Below are 21,068 nucleotides of genomic sequence, written 5' to 3'. Positions count from 1 at the left end.
CATAGGGCTTGGTTTTTGTTGTTCACATTTTTATTTTTTGAGAGTGATGGGCGGGGGGCAGAGAAGATGATTGGTCAGTTTTAGACTAGCAGCGTTTGGGGAGCAACAGAGAGTGGCGGTTAAAAGCATGGGCCTTAGCCATTGCTAACTTGTGACCTCAAGCAGGCAACCTATCCTTTCTTAACCTTAGTTTCCGTAAAATGGGGATAATAATACCTATCCTATAAAATAATTGGGAAGATTAAATGAAGTCATTAATTCATTCAGCAAATGTATATTGAATGCCAACTATGTACCTGAAAAAGACTACAAACGACTCTACTTCCATGGAGCTTATAATCAAATGCAGAATGATATAGATATATAAATAATTCAGTGCCTGACACGTAATACTGCTCAGCAGCTATTCTCGTTGTTGCATTTGAGGGGCCTATGGCACCCCCAGGTGGAGAGTTTCAGTCAGTTGGATATTCAGCCCGGCTATCTCAGGAGTGACTTAACTGCCATTTACTGAACATGCCACGCACCAGACACTGTACCAGGCTCCTCCACATCCACAAGCCTCCCCCATCTTCCCAAGAGTGGGGCTGAGAATCTGGGGCCTTGGATGCCAGGCTGAATAATTTAGACCAGGCACCTAAAGGGCTGCATGATCTGGCCCCTGATGTGTCACAGACACACAAGTGGGCAGTTTGTCACCCCTGCTTCTTCTAGAACTCTGATTGTAGGAGGCACTTTCTCCTACGAGGAAGTCTGGGGGCCAGGTACCCTTCTAAACTTTCCACATGTATTATCTCATTATACCCTCCCAATACCCTTATAAAATAGGTTCTATTGTCCTCCCCATATCACAGAGGGGAACACTGAGGCCCAGAGTCACGAAGTTAGTAATTGGCAGATCTGGAATCTGAACCCAGGCGAGTTGACTCCAGGGACCACTACCCTACACTGCCACGTAGCCGCCATTTGGAGTCCCCACATCTAAGGATGGCAGGAGACCCTGTGGCCTTCCCTCTGATGGGGGGACGTGCATGAGATGCAGCAGGCTTCTCTATAGAGGGGCACAGAACCAGCGGGAAGAGAACCAGCTTGGGAATGAGATCAATACGGGCCCAGGGCCTGACTCTACCACTCCCTAGCTGCACACCTTAGGGAAGAACCTAGACTCACTCAGCCTGGCTTCCTCTCAATAACACAGAGATCCTCATTCATTCACTCACTCATTCATTCATTCAACAAACAAGTATTGAGAGTCAGGATGTGCCAGGAACTGTGCCATGAGTGAGACACTGTCCCCTGTCCTCACGAATCTGACATTCTAGCTAGGAAGACAGACAAGAAAACAAGTGAACAGACAAAATAATTTCCAGCTGTAATGAGCGCCAGGAAGGAAATTAGCAAGGGGCCGAGGGGGAAAAGCAGGGAATGGGTCCACTTTGGATAAGCGTGGTCACCCCAAGGATAAGAAGCAGCTGGCCCCCCAGAAAGGAGGAGCAAGATCATGCGAGCAGAGAGAAGGGCACACGCAAGGACCCTGGAAAGTTCAGGAACGAGGAGCCCAGCACGGCTGCGCACGATGAAGGGATCATGGCATAAGATGCTCATCACTCTTCCCGGCTTGTCATGAGCATGAAAGAGGATCGTGCTTCTAAGGCAGTAGGCGTGACACCTGACATGTGGTAGACACTTAATAAATGTGAGTTCTCCTTCCCCCTCCCAGAGCTGGGCGCTCTGTGTCCAGAGAGAGGCTCCTTCTCGGCGGCCAACACTCCCGGCCATCTTCAGCCACAAAGCCCTGACGGCTCCTCCGGGTCCCCGAGCTCCAAGCTTGTTTGTCGCCATCCAAGTGCACACTTTCTCCCTTTGTCTAATTATTCCTAATTGGAAGAAAAATTGTTCGGCAAATCAGCTGGCATCTTCTCGGCTCCGGTGTCCTAGCAACCGAGTTCTCGGGGGTGACACGGGAGAGGAGGCGCTTTGCCGCCGCCTCCGCACTGCAGGAAACGCCAAGGAAGGGCGGGCGCGACAGCTACGCCCCCAGACTGCCGACGCCCCTCCCGGGGGCCCCTCCCGGACGCACCCCGTCCACACACACGCGCTTACACGCACACACACGCGCGCACACTCTGCGGAGGCCGCCAGCGCTCGCCCCTGCCTGAAACGTAACCTCAGCCTTTCTGGAAAGCAGAAGGTGTCTCAGAAATAGATTTCTAATTTTCCAGCCACCTGCTCTGCTGAAAGATATTCCGGAGTTTATAATTACTTTTCAGGCACTTAACTAGAGTCTAGTTTCTAGGGCAACTTGATGCATCTCTTAATGTGTTTATGGATAAATCATGCCTTCCAGCTCAGCCAGTGTGGCCTAAGGTTGCCCCAGCCAGGCCCAGGGGAGGGCACTGCCTCCCAGGTTCAGGCTTTTTAAGAATAGTAATACTGACCTCGAGGGGTTTCAGGAGGGAGCAAACGAGATGACGTGAGTACAGCTCCTGGCACAGGCGTAGGAAGTTCTTCAAGAATAGTTAGCAGTGGTAGTAAAGCTTCTAATGAAAACAGATGACACCGCTTCCACCTTCTGGGAGCGTGCAGGCTCAGGGGCCAAGCCTCAGAGGCAGAAATGCCCTCAGTCTCAGAGAGTTTGGTGGCCGGACCAGGGTTCAAATCCCGATCACACTAATTACTGGCTGCATGATAATGGTAAGTTATTTGTCATCTCTGTGCCTCAGTCTCCCCTCCTGGGAAGTGGAGATAATGATAGTACCCACTTCTGAGGGTTTTGATAGGGCTTAAAAGAGTTAATTCATGGAAAGCGCTTAGCATGGTACTGAGCTCATGGTGAGCGCTGAGTAAACATTCTATTACTTTTATTATTGAAAAATCAGAGAACAGTTCCCCCAGGTCCAAGAAAGTCCTGTGTGGGCTACAGGAGAGAGAGATGGCTTCAAGGGGCTTACAAACTAGAGCAGAGGTCTCCCGGGGAGGAAAAATATATATTTTTTGTAACTTCTATCTATATTTTCATCTCATCCTTTTTAATTTATATTTCATGTATGTCTTACAATGTGTATATTTTATAAATAAATAAATATATGTTGAGGGGCCTCCCTCAAGAAAGTTGCAAGGACAGGGGAACATGATTCAAAAAAGGGTAGGAGAGAGGGGGTAAAACAAATTATTTCAAATGGAAGGAGCCCTAGGGGTCATTTGGCCAATTCTCACCCACATTTCACACTTGGGGACACCGAGAGCCAGAGAGGGGGTCCACTTAACCCACAGACACACCAGAAACAAGGAGCCAAAGCGCCAAGAGATCCACAGAAAGCCCAAGAAGCTAAAGCCGCAGAACTCCCAGGAGACAAGAGCCCCGTGGGCAGTGCAGTCAGGAAGGCTTCCTGGAGGAGGGCACAGGAACGATTGACCTTTGAGTGGAAGAGCGAGGTCCCGTCTGGGCAAACCCAGAACAGAGAAGAGGAGCCGTTGCTTATAAAGCCCCCCACATTGGGATCCCCAAGGGTCATGACGGGGTGAACTCTCCCACCAGGGCCAATTTCAAACATCAGGGGTTTTAAACCTGGCAAATTTCCTGAATCTGTAACTTCCGGTACAAGGTGGCATCAGCACATCCTGGAGGGATCTCTCCCAGGTCCAGTTGGTTAACCCTGAAGCCCGCTCACTCTGAATTTCCACCTCCTCCCGGCCATCCCCTCAGTCTCCCTTTCTCTACATTTTTGTTGTCTGCCTATCTTCTTTCAATCAGTCTCTCTCTCTCTTTCTTGAGCTATCTGGTCATTCTCCATCCTGGGGTGAGGGGCCAGGGAGAGGTCTCCTCCCCGGCTCTGTATTTTGGGGTGCCCGTCTCTCCCTGGCTCTGCTTACGTGTGTCTGAGTCTCTCAGCCTCCTCGGTGCGTCTGCCTCGGCTTGCGTCCATTGGTCTGCTTGACTGTCACCTCTCTGGGCCTGGTTCTCTCTCCAAGTCTTTCTCTGTCTCTGGCTCTGAGTATGTGTGAAGGGGGTTGGTGCACATCTGGGTTTCCCCGTCTCAGATTCTGTCTGCCTGCCTGCCTGTCTGCCTGACTTCTCTGTGGGCCTCTCTCTAAGTCGGTGATTCTCAGTGTCATCCCAGGACCAGTAGCATTCCTTGGGAATTTGGTAGAAATGGAAACTCTACTCAGGCTCCTCTGAGCTCTTTTCCAATCAGGCCTCAATTTATAGTCATCTCTGCATTGTCTAATTTTAGCAAGAATCCTGCTAAGTCCGTTTAACCAGAACTCCCACCTTTGATATCTGATCAGGTACCTCATCCTCCACCATCCCCCAGGTGATGTCTGATCACCTGGCCTGCCTTCAGCAAGAATCCTGCTAGATCCGTTTAGCCAGAATGCCCCCTGACCCCTGATGCTCCCTCTCAGTAATTTTCCATCCACTGACCCCACACTGCTCCCTGGCTATAAGTTCCCACTTGCCCACGCTGTCTCGGAGTTGAGCCCAATCTCTCTCCCACACTGCAAAATCCCATTGCAGTGGGCCCTATACCTATCAGGATAGTCGCCCTTGAATAAAGTCTGCCTTCTGTGCTTTAACAGGTGTCATTGAATATTTTTTTCTTTAACACTCCAGAGAGACTGAACCTGAAACTCTGGGAGTAGGGCCCAGCAATCTGTGTTTCTATAAGCCCCTCCAGGCGCTTCTGGTGCAGGTCAAGTTTAAGCACCAAGTCAATCTCTTTCTGGCTCTCTTGGGAGGGGGCGATGGAAGGAGGCCCCTTGCTCTCGGCCTTGTTTGTCACTCTGTCACTTTTCCTGTAGGTCCATGTCTGTCTGTCACACCCAAGGCCGCTGGACAGGAGGCAGCTGACATCCCCATGGGTGCACTTCACTTGCTGCCCCCTGACCCCGACAGCTCAGATGCAAACGAAGAGCAGACAGCTAAGAAAAGGAGAGCTGCCCAATTAGAAGCACAGAGCAGCTTGTTGACTGGCCTGGGAAGGAAGGCTGCTGTGGGTTAATTGAGAAACAGCAACTGCTGGCTCTGCTGGAGACGATCACAAAGCTGTGGTCAGGTCACCTGTTACATGGGCTTTTCCTTCAGGCTGCACCCGGAATCACCTGGGCGCTTTTAAAGCATCCCACATGCTGGGAGCTACTCCCCAAGAGTCTGATTCACTTGGTCTGCACTGAAGCCAGGCATCAGAATTTTTTAAATGCTACCTGGGTGATTCTGATGCCCAGACAGCAAAGTCCTAATGTAACCCTCATAACTCCCTTAAAGATGGAGACCAGGATCCTCTTTTACAGATGGAGAAACTGAGGCTCAGAGAGGGAAAGTGCTTGACCAAAGTCACATAACTAAAAGTGGCAGAGCCAGGATTTGAGCCCAGAGCTGTGGTCCATGTTCTTTACTCCACTTTGTGCTGTGCATTTAGCACATAACACCGTCATGCTCCATGGCTCACTCACTTCTGGTCTTCCAGAATGGCTGTATATTGCCCATTCCAGCCAACCCAATGGCACCCCTCCCACTCCACCCCAGTTCTCTGCAGCCCTGAAGGCCCTGGCCGTGGGCAGGCAGCTCTGCACCTCGGAAACGGCTGACCTGTTACAGGACCCCTCCCAGTAACTGAACTGTCTTCCTTGGGCTGCTTGCAAGATTTTTGTTATTTCCCCACCAGATAGGTTTCCATCCTGATACCCACAGAACACCTCCCTACATCCTCGCTCCGTGTAAACACTCTTCCTCAGGCGCCCGCCCTGGAATCTGGCCAGCAGATTTCACGTTATGTAAGGCAAGTGTTTGCTCTTTCTCAGAGTCCAGACAACGTAGCCTCCCCGTGAGAGTCAGCGCCTGTGCTCTGCAGCCCCACACCCACAGCACACGATTGCCTGACAGCAGTTTCTCAGATCCCAACATGAGAGTTCCGCCACCTATAGGAGGGACTCCAGACCCGCAGGGGCCTGGACTTTTAAGCTTAAAATGTCTTTGAAGCCTCATATTTCCTCTTTAAAAGCTAGGTGAATTTTGCATTCTACTCCATAATGTATCAGGGTTTGTTTCAATAAAAAAATAATGCCTATTGATTGAATTTTGACAAGGAACATGTATTACTTTTGTAATGTAAAATATTCCATTAATAAGTAAATATAACACTTCTAATTCCTTACCATCAAGTAAATGATGATCCAGGGAGATGCCAGGTTTACTTTGTGGCTTTGTGAATTCCCAACACACCTACGGTGTCCTCAGGGACATCCATAAGACATTCAGTCTTTCTTTCACTCATCCATTCAACAAATATTTTTGGAGTGCCTACAGTGTCCCAGGCATGAGGCTAGAGTCTGGGGATATAATGATGAATAAAAGGGAAATGCTCCCTGCCTCCAGGGAGCTTCCAGTCTACTCAGGAGATCAAGATGTTAAAACACATACACACACACACACACACAAATAAAAGTATAATAACTTGTAATAAATGCACAGTAGAAAAAGGAAAGGATGCACTGAGCAAGAATAATGGGATGCTAAATTTGTTTCCAAGGAAGTGACATTTAAAGTGAGACATAAAAGATGAACAGGAGTTGGCCAGGTAAAAGGGAGCGGTGGGAGAATGTTCCAGACGTAGGTAATAGCCCGTGTGAAGAGGGAAAGAAGACAAACTCAAACCTTTCTAGAGGCTCAGAGATGAACATTCCATCATCTGCAGCAAGTGCTTGCAGGCTAGAAGCTGGAGCAGCCACACTTCCCAAGCCCTGCAGGGCAGCCGGGTGCCCTGCCAGACCCACCCAACTGCAGTCTCCGTGCACAAGGCCACCTGTGATCACACAGCCAGCTTCCAGCTCAACACAGGCCCTAAAGGAGACCCTGGAGCCAGGTGGGATGAGGGCCGGCAGGACCCATGGATTCAGCCCTGGGTGGGAAGCATAGGACTGTGGTCAACTCTAGATCAGGACCAAGACCAAACAAATCCATTAGGGCTTCCCCAAGCTTCTCTGATGTCTGGCAATAGCATTTAGGGGGCACATGGGCATGAGGAACAGCCCTTAGGTACTACAGGGCCAGACACCCTCTGAGCCCAGGTCTGGTCAGAGATTCCACCTGGTGCCTGGGTCAGCAACTCACCTTGTGCTCCAGTTGTGGGTTCCCAGCTCCTGTTCCTGATTCGCAGCCCTGACACCCTTCCTGCTAAGCCAGTCCATGTGGGATTGGGGGCTGCCTCCCTCCTGCCTGGGCTGCCTGTGTCCTGAACCCTCTGCTACCAGGGCAGTGGTGTGCTCACTCTGGGCTCTTGCACCGCCCCACCACGCTCGGCCCAGCTGTTCCCCAGGAGGCCTCCCACCATCTGCCTAGCTGGCTAGCTGGTTCCTGGAAGACTTTGGCCTTCTCTCACCTAGATTACTGCCACAGCTTCCTGTCTGGACTTTCTGCTTTGGTCATCTTTCCTCCTGCAGCCAGAGTGACCTTTTTTTATTAGCGAGGAAGATTGGCCCAGATTGGCCCTGAGCTAACGTCTGTGCCCATCTTCCTCTATTTCGTATGTGGGACGCCACCACAGCACGGCTGGACAAGCAGCGTGTATGTCCACGCCCGGGATCCCAGCCCAAGAACCCCACGCCACTGAAGCGGAGCGCGTAGACTTAACCGCTACACCACCAGGCAGGCCCCCAGAGTGACTTTCTAAAAACACAAATCTGATGGTGTTGCTTCCCTGCTTAACGCATTTCAGTGAACTTTCCACGGCCCTTAGGGTAGAGTCCAAGTTCCTTCATCAACGTCAGACAAGTTCTGGGCCCCCACCCCCACCCCAGCCCCCACCTCTCTGCTCTCATCATCCACAAAGAAGACTTGTAGAGGAGAAGGTGGGGGCCAGAGTGGGAGGAGGCATTCAGAACAGAAGCACAAGCTGAAGCACCCCAAACCTTTGGCCTGGGCGCCCCTCCACCCCACCCAGCAGCTTCCGCCGCGCAGGGAGCTGGCGCTGGAGTGAACTTGGCAGTGGAGGAGGCTTCTCTGTCTGATGGCAGAGGCTGCAGAGCTGGGGAGCTCAGCCAAGCCCGGGCCTCTGCTGCCACCCAGAGGCTGAATGGAGCAGCACAGTCAGCGGAGCTAGTCTTGCAGCAACCTGGAGGCAGAGCCCCGCTCCCCAGGACTCATCAGTGGTGAGCGAGGTCCAGTCAAGCGTGGCGCCAAAAGCAAGGGCCTCAATCAGCTGTGACAGTGTCAGCGTCAAGCCTAATGGGTCCTAAACACACTTCGATTATGCATCTGTCATAATACTTTGCAATGTACCTGTTCCTCTGTCTGGCTCCCCACTAGACCCTATAATCTGAGACCCTAGCTCACAAAGTCATCCCATGCCCTCTGGTCAGCCAGCTTCTCGAGCCTCTCATCCCCTTACCGCTCTCCCCTCGCCTTCCCAAACCCCTGGGTCCTGGGGAACCATCCCAGGACAACCAACCCCAGCACAGCTCCAGCCTCTCCACATGCACCCCCTCCACTTCCTGCCAGAAGTGGCTCCTGCTTCTCCCACCACAACCATGTTTGTTCACTCATTCATTCATTCACCAAATACTGAGAGCCTCTAGATGCCTGCTGTACACTCGACTCTGGGGTTATAGTGGTGAACAGTCAGAGAAGGTCCCCCTCTCGTGGAGGTACCTGCTGGTTGGGGCAGACAGACCATCGGATAAATGAACAAGGTAATTTCAGGTAGTGATACCCTGAGTGACCTGTTAGAGAGCACCAGGAAGGTGGCAGTGGGGAAATTGGTGGTTAGGGAAGGCCTCTCTGAAGCCAGGTGTGATGGTTTTAAAATATGCCCACAAATTCTTTAGAATGTGTCCACTGCTGGGGGCCAGCCCAGTGGCGCAAGCGGCTAAGTGCGCGCGCTCCACTTCGGAGGCCCAGGGTTGGCATGTTCGGATCCTGGGCACACACATGCACCACTTGTCACGCCATGCTGTGGTGGTGTCCCATATAAAGTAGAGGAAGATGGGCACGGATGTTAGCTCAGGGCCAATATTCCCCAGCAAAAAAGAGGAGGATCGGCATCGAATCTTAGCTCAGGGCTGAACTTCCTCACAAAAAAAGAAAGAAAAGAAAATATGTCCACTGCCTTCAAAAAGTGGACTCTAACTTTCCTCCCCATCAGCCCCTTCAGTGCACGCTGTACTTGGTGACTCACTTCTAATAAAAGGAACGTGGCAGAAGTAATGGTGTATTGACCACATATGACTTCCAAGGTGGGGCAGAAAAGGCACTGTGGATCCTTGCTGGCTCTCCATCTCACCTTTGGATCACTCACTCTGGGTAGCCAGCTGCCATGTCTTGAAGATGCTCAAGCAGCCCCATGGAGAGGCCCACGTGGCCGGGAACTAAGGCATCCTGCCAACAGCTGTGTGAGTGTGCCATCTTGGAAGTGGATCCTCCAGTCTCAGCCAAGCCTTCAGATGACTGCAGCCCACGCCAACATCCTGACTGCAGCCACATGAAAGACCCTGATCCAAAACTACCAGGCTAAGCCACTCAGGGCCAATTCATCCACTAGACACAGTAGGCACTCTGCCCAGGGCCCAAAGTACGTTTAGGACTCATGAAAATGTTTCCATTTCTGTTAAAATTAGGGAAAAGAAATAAATTTTATCACACATATGTGGAGATTAAACAACATGCTACTGAGCAACCAATAGGTCAAAGAAGAAATCAAAAAACACCTTGAGGCCAAAAAAAATGGAAATATAACATAGCAAATTTTGTGGGATGCAGCAACAGCAGTTCTAAGAGGGAAATTCATAGTGATAAATGCTTACCTCAAAAAATAAGAAAAGTCTCAAACAACCTAAATTTATACCTCAAGGAACCAGAAACAGAAGAACACATGAAACCCAAAGGTAGTAGAAGGGAGGAAGTAACAAAGATTAGAGCAGAAATAAGTGAAATAGAGACTAAAAAGACAATAGAGAATATCAATGAAACTAAGAGGTGGTTCTTTGAAAAAATACACAAAACTGAAAAGCCTTTAGATAGATTCCCCAGGAAAAAAAGAGAGAGGACTCAAATAAATATAATCAAAAATGAAAGAGCAAATGTTACAACTGATACCACAGGAATACAAAGGATCATAAGAGACTACTATGAACAATTATACGCCAACAAATCTGACATCTGAGAAGAAATGGATAAATTCCTAGAAACATACAACCCACTAAGACTGAATCATGAAGAAATAGAAAATCTGAACAGACTAGTTAGTAGTAAGGAAATTGAATGAGTAATCAAAAACCTCCCAGCAAACAAAAGTCCAGGACCAGATGGCTTCCCTGGTGAATTCTACCAAACATTGAAAGAATTAATACCAATCCTTCTCAAATTCTTCTGAAAAATTAGAAAAGGAGGTAACTCTTTTAAACTCATTTAATGAGGCCAGCATTACCCTGATACCAAAACCGGATAAAGACACCACAAGAAAAGAAAATTACAGGCCAGTATACATGATGAACATGGATGCAAAAATCCTCAATAAAATATTAGCAAAGCACATTCAACAATACATTAAAAGGATCATACGCCATGATCAAGTGGGATTTATTCCAGGGGTACAAGGACAATAAGTATTTGCTATTTTAAGCTACTAAATTTGGGGGCAATTTGTTACACAGCAAGAGAGCACTAATATACTGGTCTCATGAGGATTTGAGGGCAGAGCGCTGCAGACAGGGAAGAGCAGATACAAAGGCCCTGGGGTAGAAGTAAGCATGGCATGTTCAAAATGAACAGAAAAAAGTTACTCCACCTCTTTAAGCCTCCATCTCCTCATCTGTAAAATGGGGGTGATGATCATCACAGTTCCTCGTTGGGTTCTTGTTGGGATTAAATGAACAGCATCTGGGAGGGTAAGCGCTCTAGTTTTGCAGCTGGCCCTGAAATCACTGCTTCCTTTCCCACCGCCCGCTTTCTAGCTTACCCGGATCCGTGAGCATCTCTTACAACCCCACAAGAATCCTGATTCTCAGGAAGACCTCTACTTTCCACTAAAAGCCCGCCATTTGCCCACACACCCACCTGGGTTCTGCTGAGCAGGGAGACGCCCTCCTCCACCACTGAGAGGGCGCAAGGGCCAAAGGAGGGCCATGGCCCAACGTCTCAGCTGTGGTGGTGGGAGGAGGGTCAAAGTTACTTTACACACACACACACACACTCCCGTACCCTGAAGCCTGAACTCGCCCTTTCCTTAGGATGAATCATCACATGGGATGGCAAACAGGTTAGGAGCGAGAGTGTCGGAGCCAACAGCCCGAGGACTGGTTGGGTGTAGCAGACATGTCCATCGCTTGCCGCACTCACTGCCCCTGCCAAGTAGACACGTCCTACTCTATAATGGTAACAATAATAATAATCAGTAGTAGGAGGGTGCTTCCCCGTGCCAGGCACTGTCTTACGTCCTTTACAAGCATTCATGTAACCACATTCACAGCAACCACATGAGGCGCCCGCCATTATCACCTCCAACGATGAACTGAAGCACAGAAAGGTGAAGTTACTTGCCCCGGGTCCCACAGGAAGGAAGTGGGGATTCAAACCCAAGCAGTCCGTCAGCAGAGCGCAGACTTAGCCACGCTGGCCTGTGTGCCCCGCCCTTCCAGGCCGCAGCCGCCTGGACCCAAGGGTGGCTGGTTCACAGGAGGAGGAATCTGGCCAGTCAGTTGCTCCTTTAGCTAGATGGGGGGGCAGTGGGCACAGAGGCCAAAAGAAGCTGAGCATGACCACGAAGCAGTGGGGACAGATCCACCTTCAGGGCCGGGTGTCAGAGAGGACAGAACAGCAACACAGACAACAGCCGAGATGAGATGACCAAGAAGCTACCCGGAGAGGGACCAGGAGACAACCTCGATCCTGCTGGCTCCAAGCTCCAGGCTGCTGGAGGCCTGGTGGTCCAGCGGCTCCTGCCCGTGGGGACCTAGAAGCCCTGCTGCATCTACACTAAGGCCCCTTTTGGGGCGAGCTTGAAAAGTCTCCCATCCGGGCTATCAGAAGAGCTCTGGCCAGAACATACTGTGTGACCTCGGGCAAGTTACCTGAACTCTCTGAGCCTCAGACTACTCCATGAAATGGAATTTTGGAGAATTCAAATAGATACTGTATGTGAAGCAGCTTAGGAGGCTGCCAGCGCGTAATAGGTGTAAGTAAACGGCAGAGATTGTCAGGATATTTGTGGTGCTTTCCACCCCCATCCCCTCCCTCCTGGTGGACTGAATCCTGGGTGAGCACAGTTTAGATTCAGGCTGGGGCCCCGGTGCCAATTGGCCAATAGGGCCCTGGGTGAGTGTTACCGCCCTGACTGGGGTACCCTGCGAGCCGTGAGCCCTCGTGTGCCCCGTCTGGGTGAGAAGACTGGGTGGAGCTCCTGCGTCAACTTTCTGCTCCCCAGCTCCCCTCTGGGGCCCTGACTTCTGCCCAGCCCTGATCAGCCCCCTTCCCTGCCCCCAACCAACAGCTGGAATCTGCTCTGTTGTTTTTCTTTAATATTTTGGGATAATGTAAAAATTACAAATATACTTTAGAGAGCTCCCGCATGCCCTTCACCCAGCTTCCCCAATGTTAACATGTCACATAACCGTGGTTCGTTTATCAAAACCAAGAGATTAACGTGGACACAATACCGTAAACCAAACTCCAGATGTATTTAGACTCCAACTTCACTAATGCCCCTTTTTTGCTTGATTTTTAAATTTCCTGAGCCTTCTGTACCAGCATAGAGATGTCCCAGGCCCAGCCCTGCCCTCAAGGGGCTCACGGCCTTGGAAGAGGAAGGTATGAAAATGAGACAATTCCCCGTAACGAGGTCCAGACAGAGGAAGCAGGGCTTGCTGGGGGGCACAGAGCGGAAGCCCTTAGTTCCAGCAGGGGAGGGTCCCAGTCTGAGCTGAGCCTTGAGAGACAAGCAGTGCTTGCTGTCTTCTCCCCCTTCACTGTCTCCAGAAGTCAAGGCTCTGGCCCAGGTTTTACTGCAGGCCTGTTTCCCAGTGACTTCTCAGTGAAGACAAAGGCCAAACCACAGAGTGAGTTACAACCAGGCACTCTGAAGGCAGACAGACGGGCCAAACCCCAGCTTCACTGCTGCGTGACTCTGAGCAGATGACTTAACCTCTCTGGGCTTCCGTTTCCTTGCTCTTTCCCTCCATCTCTCTCCATCTCTGTTTCAGACCCTGCATCTCGGGCCCTTTCTGTCAGACACAGTGCCTTTCTGTCTCTAGTTCATCTCCCCTCAGCCTCTCTCAGGCTCAGCCCTCCCCCCACCCCAAACCCCTTGGAGTCCCATTAATGTGGAGAGGCTGTCTATATGGATTGCATCCTGGCCCAGTCCTGGGGCTCAGAGAGCTGTGTAATTATCCACCTGGAGCTGAGGAGAAGCGATAACCATTTCCCCCTCCCTCCTTCCCTGCTGCCTCTCTTTCATCCATTTCCCTTAAACACCCCCAGGGAAGCTGATTATGGAGGGGCCCGCTGGGCGAGCAGAGGTGGGGATCCTCGTTACCTGGTAGAAGGTCAGAGAAAGTGAATGAGGGGCATTCCTCCAATCTCCACCAAACACTAGGGCCCTGACACCCCAGGCCTGGGCCCTTTGTCTGTCCTGGACTGCACAGCTTAATCTCTGCACCATTATCTCCAGCCAGGAGCTCTCTGTGCTCCAGCCTGTTCAGCCAGCTCTTCCTGGGACATCCCCCCATGTCCGTCCCACAGGCCCTTGAACCCAACACCTCCAAACCTGGGCACACCATCTCCCCTTGCAAACCTGCCTCCCGCATCCCTACCCGCCTCCTCCTCCCCCACACCCTCCTCATCTCCTGAAGCACCAGCCACCCTGGCTCTCAACCAGACACCTGACATCATTCCTGCCTCACTCCTCTCAGATAATCTGCCACAACCATCCGTTTCTCTGTTTACCTCAGATCACGGGGACCAGCTTAAGTTACAGGGAGCAGACCCCTTCACCTGGACAGCCTGTGGTCCCTTCAAACTGGCAATGCCCCGGTCTGACTATATCATCTTCCCTGCCTCTATCTGTGGCGGTCCCCCTCCCAATCCCTGATACCTCCCCACCTCCTCCACCACCCCACACACAGCCAGACAGCCCCCGTGCTGTGGCAGGAGAACGGACTTTGGGGTCAGTAAGAACTGAGCTACTACCCCAGCTCCATCATTCCCTCACTGTGTGACCTGGAGCTGATCAGTTCACCTCTGAGCCTCAGTTTTATCTTCTGTAAAATGGGGCTAAGGGTACCCACTTGCAGGGCTTGAGAATGTCCAGACAGGTTGAGAATGTCCAGAATTACAACCTCCAATGACTACAGGGCCAGGCAAGTAACACACACGAGTGAAGGGGCCTGGCAGGTCCATGGCAAACCGGAGCTCGGACGCCCCATCAAAAGGAGCAGCTGTTCGTCACTCCAGCCATTGGTGCCGTGGGGAATATGGGCCCTGTGTTGCCAGAACGTCCAATTGTTCAAGAACATGTTTTGATGTGCAATCTCCAGATTTGTCTATGTTGGCAATTAATTGAAATGTTTCTTTAGCACCACGAAGGCCAAACAAAACCTTCGCCTCCGGGTCACCAGTTTGTGCTCTCTGAGGTATACGAGGAGTTGGGCCCCGTGCATGCTCACAACAGAGTCGATAAACATTAATTCCCTCCTCTGCCCTTCTTATCGATTCTCTTTCAAAAAAACAAATCCTTCCAAGCCTCCCATTCTAGTCTCATCACCATCATCTTCATACAGCCCTGACTGGTCAGCAGTCGCCTGGCCCTGTCCATCCACAGACCCAGGCCGGGCTCTGAGCCCCTCACAGAGCTGCCTCACCATTCCGGCTCCTCCCCGGCTGACTGGGCAGAAGGGAGCTCTTTGGTTGGGTCCTCATATAGCCAACACAGCCCTCTCCCTTCATTGTCTCACTTATCTTTCCAACAATCTATAAGGTAGTTATTATTGACTCCAACACACCAGTGAGGGAAGTGGGGTCCACTTACAGCAGAGGGTGTAAGTCAGTCAACAAACACTTATTAAACACCTGCTGTGCACCAGGCTTTGCTGAGTGGCAAACCTAACGTCACACAGAGTTTTCCTGGTTGCAAGTGACAGAAACCTGAATTCAAGAGGCTCAGGCAAAGGGACCATGTAGCTGCTTACGCGCAGGCAGGAAGGAAAACAGTGTCACGGGGCTCCAAAAATAAGTGGCGCTGGGGACGCAAATGCCTTCCAAGCACTCACTTGCTCCTCCCTTGTTTCTCTTCCCTTTCTGTCCCAGAATCATCATCTCATCCAGCAGAAGAGCATTTCCAAACAGCAGGCCACCAGCAGGTCCAGAGCCTCACGGTGTTCAGCATTGGATGGACACGCTCCCTGCCGCATGTTCAAAAGTCCCAGGGAAGGACCCTTAGTAGGTCAGCGTGGGTTGTGTTGTCACTTTGGGCTGATCACCTGAGCAAGGTAAGAATGACTGATTAGCTCAGGTTGGGGCCAGTCCCACCTCTGGGCCAATCAACAGTCCACAAGGGAGCCAGGTCTGTGAGACATGGCTGGTGAGAGTAAGAGGGGAGAATCCCGCAGGAGATGAGGGTGCCGTCTGTTCACGCAGGGATGTCTTAGTTTGGGCTCTCCCAAAAGCCAAGCCTGAGACAAGGATTTGCATGCAAGTTGTTGATTTGGGAGGTGATCCCAGGAACTGTCAGCAGGGGAATGGGAAGCGAGGCAGAGAAGGGAAGGAAGCTGACGGAGGGTGTGTAATGGAGCGAGTTACCTCCATGGGCAACTGAGCCTACTCCTGCTGCAGACCTCTGGGAAACGGTAGGACAGTTGTCTCAGCTGAAGGGTGAGGAGGCTGGAGGATTTATGCCCTAACTTCCCTCAGTCATTGGTTGAGGTCTGCTGCCAGAGAGGCGTTAATTCACTGGCACTTTCAGGCTACCCCGTACACGGGCAGAGCGGCCCCAGAAGCCCAGAGAGCCCAGGCAGAGAGGCAGGTGTGGCCATTGGTCGTTGGGCCTGCCTGCTGTAAATCACCATGCTTTACCTAGTCGTCTCAATCACCAGAATGGAGCAGGCCAAGGAGATGCAGGGTGGGTGCTGCTACATGAACTGACCACTTGATGGAATAAAGCTTAAAACCCAAATCTGTCTGATCGTTTTCAATAAGCCATGTGGTCCCCACACGAGACCATGACTGAGCAGAGGTTCTGAGCATCCAGGGCAAAGCCCAAAGGGGGTCCCTGGCCCCGGAATGCCAGTGGTGGGGAATATGGTGGCCTGTGGCCAAATCTGCAAGAACTACACTTCAGCCCCTCAGTCCTCTGCAAAGCAGGCCCCACGGGGAACCAAGACAAGCTGCCCGGAGCCAGCAGGGCACTAGGCGATGGGGACCATCGATTCAGTCAACTGTGGGCCTGGCTGGAGGGATGAGGAGTCGTGAAAGCATTGGTCCCCGATCTCAGGGATGGTGGGTCTCCCTGCTGCCATGACCCAACCCACCCAGAAGTAGGAGAGAGAGACCAAGGGCAAAGCCAGCTCCAGGCCCCTCAGGCTGAGCTCGGGAGCATAGACAGAACTGGCAGAACCAGTCCAGGGTCCCCAGAAGAGAATTAGGTCAGAGAGGATGAGCATGACTATGAGTGCCCACCTGGGGCCCCGGGGAAATTAAACAAGGATGTCCACCCTACCAACCAGAGAGCCACAGCCTGCGGAGCAGGGAAGTAAAGGAGTGGGGGCGGGGGTGGGGCATGCCACCTGTAGCTCAATGCTCTACACATTGGTCCTCTCAATGACCCCCCACAACAGCTGTCACCCCCGTTCTACAGAAAGGAAACTAAGGCTCGGAAAGGAGGAATGGTTTGACCAAGGCCGTGTGGCAAAGTCGTAGGAGTGGGGTTTGAACTGGATTCCATTTGCCACACAGCTCTGCCCCCTTCCCAGCTCTGCCCCTTGTCTGCCATGCCTGCCTCCCACCATTCCCACGCCACCTCCTTACTAGACTCCTGCCCTCCCGCAGCTCCCCTCCTTCTGCAAAAGAACAGTCCATGAAGTCTTGCCGGGGGTGGGAACTCACAACTCTTTTCATTTCGGGAGCAAAGCTTCTCCCGGAAAGGAGCAGGCCCTCCGGCTAAGGCCGGCCCAGGCCTTGTGACAGACGCAGATCAGCAGCAGAGGAAGCTCTCCCAGGGGCTGGGCCCTGCTCTTCCTCCAGAACCTACGTGACTGGGTCCCTTCACTCCCCTCTAGGTCACAAGCAACTGGAGGGGCAGGAACCGGATGTGCAGCATCCCTGTATCCTTCCAGCGATGGTGAAAGATTGGGCTGCTCAGGCCCGTGGGGCCATTTACCTCTCCCCCATTTCCCCTAGCAGAGCTGAGACAGGCTCTTCCAAAGACCGTCACCAAACAATGAGGGAAAGAAATCAGAAAGCAGCATCAGCTCCATCCCACTGCCAGACGTTGGTCCTAGCTGAGAAGACCAGCGGCTAGCATGTATTAGGTGTTTATTAGGGGCCAGGCATATGTGTTTTATACATTTTTATTCATCTAACCTTCACAATAACCCTATGAGGTAGTGCTATAGTGGTCTCCATGTTTCAGATGAAGAAACTGAGGCCCAGAGGGGCTAAGAAACTTGCCCCGGGTTGCACAGCCAGTACATAGGAGAGCTGGGGTGGGAATTCAGTCAGCCCGGCTCCAGAGCCCGTGCTCCATAAACAACATCGCTTCAACACCCTCGTGCCCAAGGGTTGACAATGCTCTTGGCTCCTTTATTCCTGATAAACAGAATCATTCATTCGTTCATTCATCAATTGCTCATTAGGCACCTACTGTGTGCCAGGTACTGTGCCAGATGATGGAGATGGAACAGCGAGCATGATTCATGGGCCTGGTCCTCTTGAAGGCTCCAGTCTAAAGGAGAGGACGTTAAACACACAAGCACACCCATAACTCTATGAATGCAGCTGTGATAGGATTACAATGAAGAAGCATATGCCAAGAGAATAGATAATGGAGATTCTACCTAGTTCCAGGGGTCAAGGAAGGCTTTTCTGAGAGTGACATTTAAATTGAGGTCTGGAACTTGAATTGATGCTAGCTCAGAAAAGAATGAGGAAAGAACATTAAGGCATGTGCAAAGGCCCTGAGGTAGGAAAGAGATTTGTCTATTCTAGAAAGCAAAAGGCCACTGTGGCTGGATCAAAAAGATGGAAGGGAAGAGGCTGAGAACAAAGGGTGGCAGAGGCTAGATCATGCAGGACTTTATAGACCATATTAGCAAGATGAGATTTTATTTCAAGACAATGGGGAGCCACTGACAGGCCTTGAACAGATTTTTTTTTAAATATGATTTGCATTTTCCAAAGATGACTGCTGTGTGTGGACCCCTGATTGGAGAGGGGCAAAGTGAACAGGGAGCTGTTACATGTATGATGCATTTAGAGCCTTTGGCCTGGTTTCCAACACAGAGGAGGTGCTCGGTAAATGAAGCTGACATTATTGTTACCCTCTTCTCCAGCTTTTCCGCCTCCGCTGAGTCGAGTGAATGAGCACCACCTTGGCCCCACCGGCCAGCCTATCTTGTTCCCTCAGGACCAAAAGTTTTCTCTCCTTCGGGAACAGTAATTGCGATGGTTAACTGGTGGGGTATCAGGCCACAGTAGCTATACTGCCCCTGGCCTGCTGCATTCAGAAGGGAGCCTGGGGGGCCGGCCCCGTGGCTTAGCGGTTAAGGGCGTGCGCTCCGCTACTGGCGGCCCAGGTTCAGATCCCAGGCGCGCACCGAGGCACTGTTTCTCCGGCCATGCTAGGCCGCGTCCCACATACAGCAACTAGAAGGATGTGCAACTATGACATACAACTATCTACTGGGGCTTTGGGGGTGGGGTGGGGAGGAGGAGGATTGGCAATAGATGTTAGCTCAGAGCCGGTCTTCCTCAGCAAAAAGAGGAGGATTATCATGGATGTTAGCTCGGGGCTCATCTTCCTCACACACACACAAAAAAAAGATGTTTAGAAGGGAGCCTGGGGGATGGCTGGTCTCCAGAAGAGAGTCCACTCCCACCCACCCTACACCCACTGACAGGGAGCCCAGGCTGGAAGGGGCAGAGCTGACCCAGCAGCGAGCCCAGGACCATCTCCTGAAGTTGGGGCTGAGGGAGGGGTCCGTCTGAGCCAGGAGAACATGCTGCTCACGATGAGGAGAGTCAGGAACGCCTGGGCTGAGGTTTGGGGGACATAGAGGGCCAAGTAGGGCCAGAGAACCAGGAAAGAGCAGAGTGGGGAAGGGAAAGCAGGATCCACTGGGGGGTCAAATGGCTCCCCAGCGGCTCCTCCCCACCATCTGCGCGTCTGTTCCTGTCTTCCTGGAAGAAATGAACCCTTCTTCAGCCCTGACCCTTTGCCCACTGCCCTCCCTCTCTCCCTTGCAGGTTTCCTGAAAAGGTGAGATCTGTACTTCCTTCGCCCACCACCCTCCAGCTTCTGTCCCCACCACCTGCTGAAATTACTCTGGCAGAAGTCACCAGGGACCCCACGGGCCTCTCTGCAGGGGAGTTTCCTGGATGTTCTTTCATGACCTTCTCCCCTCCCCTGCCTGTCCTGGTCTCTCCATCCCTGACTGTTTTCTCCTCCACAGGCAACTCTTTCTTACCTGCTTCCTAAAATGTCGGTGCTCCCCAGATCTCTGCCGGGACCCTCTTCTCTTCTGGCTCAGCACGCTCTCCCAAAGCCACCTCATCCACTCCAGTGGCTCCCACCACCCACTTGGGGCTGAAGACTTCCAGAGTGTGTCTCATCTCCGGCCATTGCTGCCAACTGCTGGCTGTGGACCGACACGTGCCTGTCCTCCACACCCTCCCATTCGGCACATGGAGCACTGGACTCACTAACTCCCAAATATCTGGGAAGAACCTAGGCACCACCTTCCCCTCTCCCCCCAGACAACCTGCTTTTCCTCCTGCATTCCTTACTTCTATCAAAAGACCCCCACCTGCTGAATCACCAAAACTAGTGTGGGAGATCAAAACTGGCCACCTAAAAATACGTCTCTTTACCTTGATTATTTTCTCTGACGGACATTTGACCTCCCTCACTAACTGCCTAGAGGAATTTAACTCTGGGTATGGATAATTTACATTTGTAAGTGAAATCTCCATTTGTAAAGGTATCTCCCTCTCTGTACTGGGAAGAAGGCAGATGACCTTATCTCTAAAAACTCTTAGCAGTATGGAAAGAGAGGACTTAAATCGGCATACTCTTGTTTTGTGTGTGTGGGGAAGATCAGCCCTGAGCTAACATCCGTTGCCAGTCCTCCTCTTTTTTACTGAGGAAAATTGGCCCTGGGCTAACATCTGTGCCTATCTTCCTCTACTTTATATGGGACGCCGCCACAGCACGGCTTGACAAGCGGTGCGTCAGTGCGCGCCCAGGATCTGAACCCCGGGCCGCTGCAGCAGCGTGGCCCCCACTGCGTACTCTTGATTGCTGTGCTTTCTGGTAATCCCCCATAGCTGTCTCCTCCCCCACCCCCAACATCCTCCTTTGTCTTTGTCTAAATCTATTTAAGGTGAAAACCTCCGCCATTGGCTGAGAAACTCAGTTTCCCTGGTTTCTCCCGTGTATATATGTTACTAAATTTTCTTTGATTTTCTCCTGCTATTCGGTCTCATGTCAATTTAATTTGTAGCCCAGCCAGGAAAGACACACAGTGGGTAGAGGATACTCTTCCTCCACCTTCACTAGCAACCTGGGAACCATCTGGGTCTTCCTCCTACCTCCCCCTCTGCATCCAGTCAGACCCTAAACACTGCCACTTACACGTGCCGTTTCCCAAATCCATCCCTCCTGTTCATCACTTGCCTAAATTGATACCGGCCCAATACAAGGTTGACATAAGGGAAGCCGTATGGTAGAAAAGAAACCATACTGTAACTTAGAATGACCTCTGACTAACTCTGGATTTCATGGCCCCTCCCACATGCTATAAGTTGATAACTTTGTTCTTTTGAGTTCCTTAGGAATGTGATGACCCCCAGGCGGAGAGTCTATGCTGAT

This window comes from Ceratotherium simum, chromosome 22, assembly GCF_057802395.1.
Source record: "Ceratotherium simum simum isolate JZ-2026a chromosome 22, ASM5780239v1, whole genome shotgun sequence".
Lineage (NCBI taxonomy): Eukaryota > Metazoa > Chordata > Mammalia > Perissodactyla > Rhinocerotidae > Ceratotherium > Ceratotherium simum.
The sequence above is the reverse complement of the archived record's forward strand: the minus strand, read 5'-3'. Positions refer to the sequence as shown.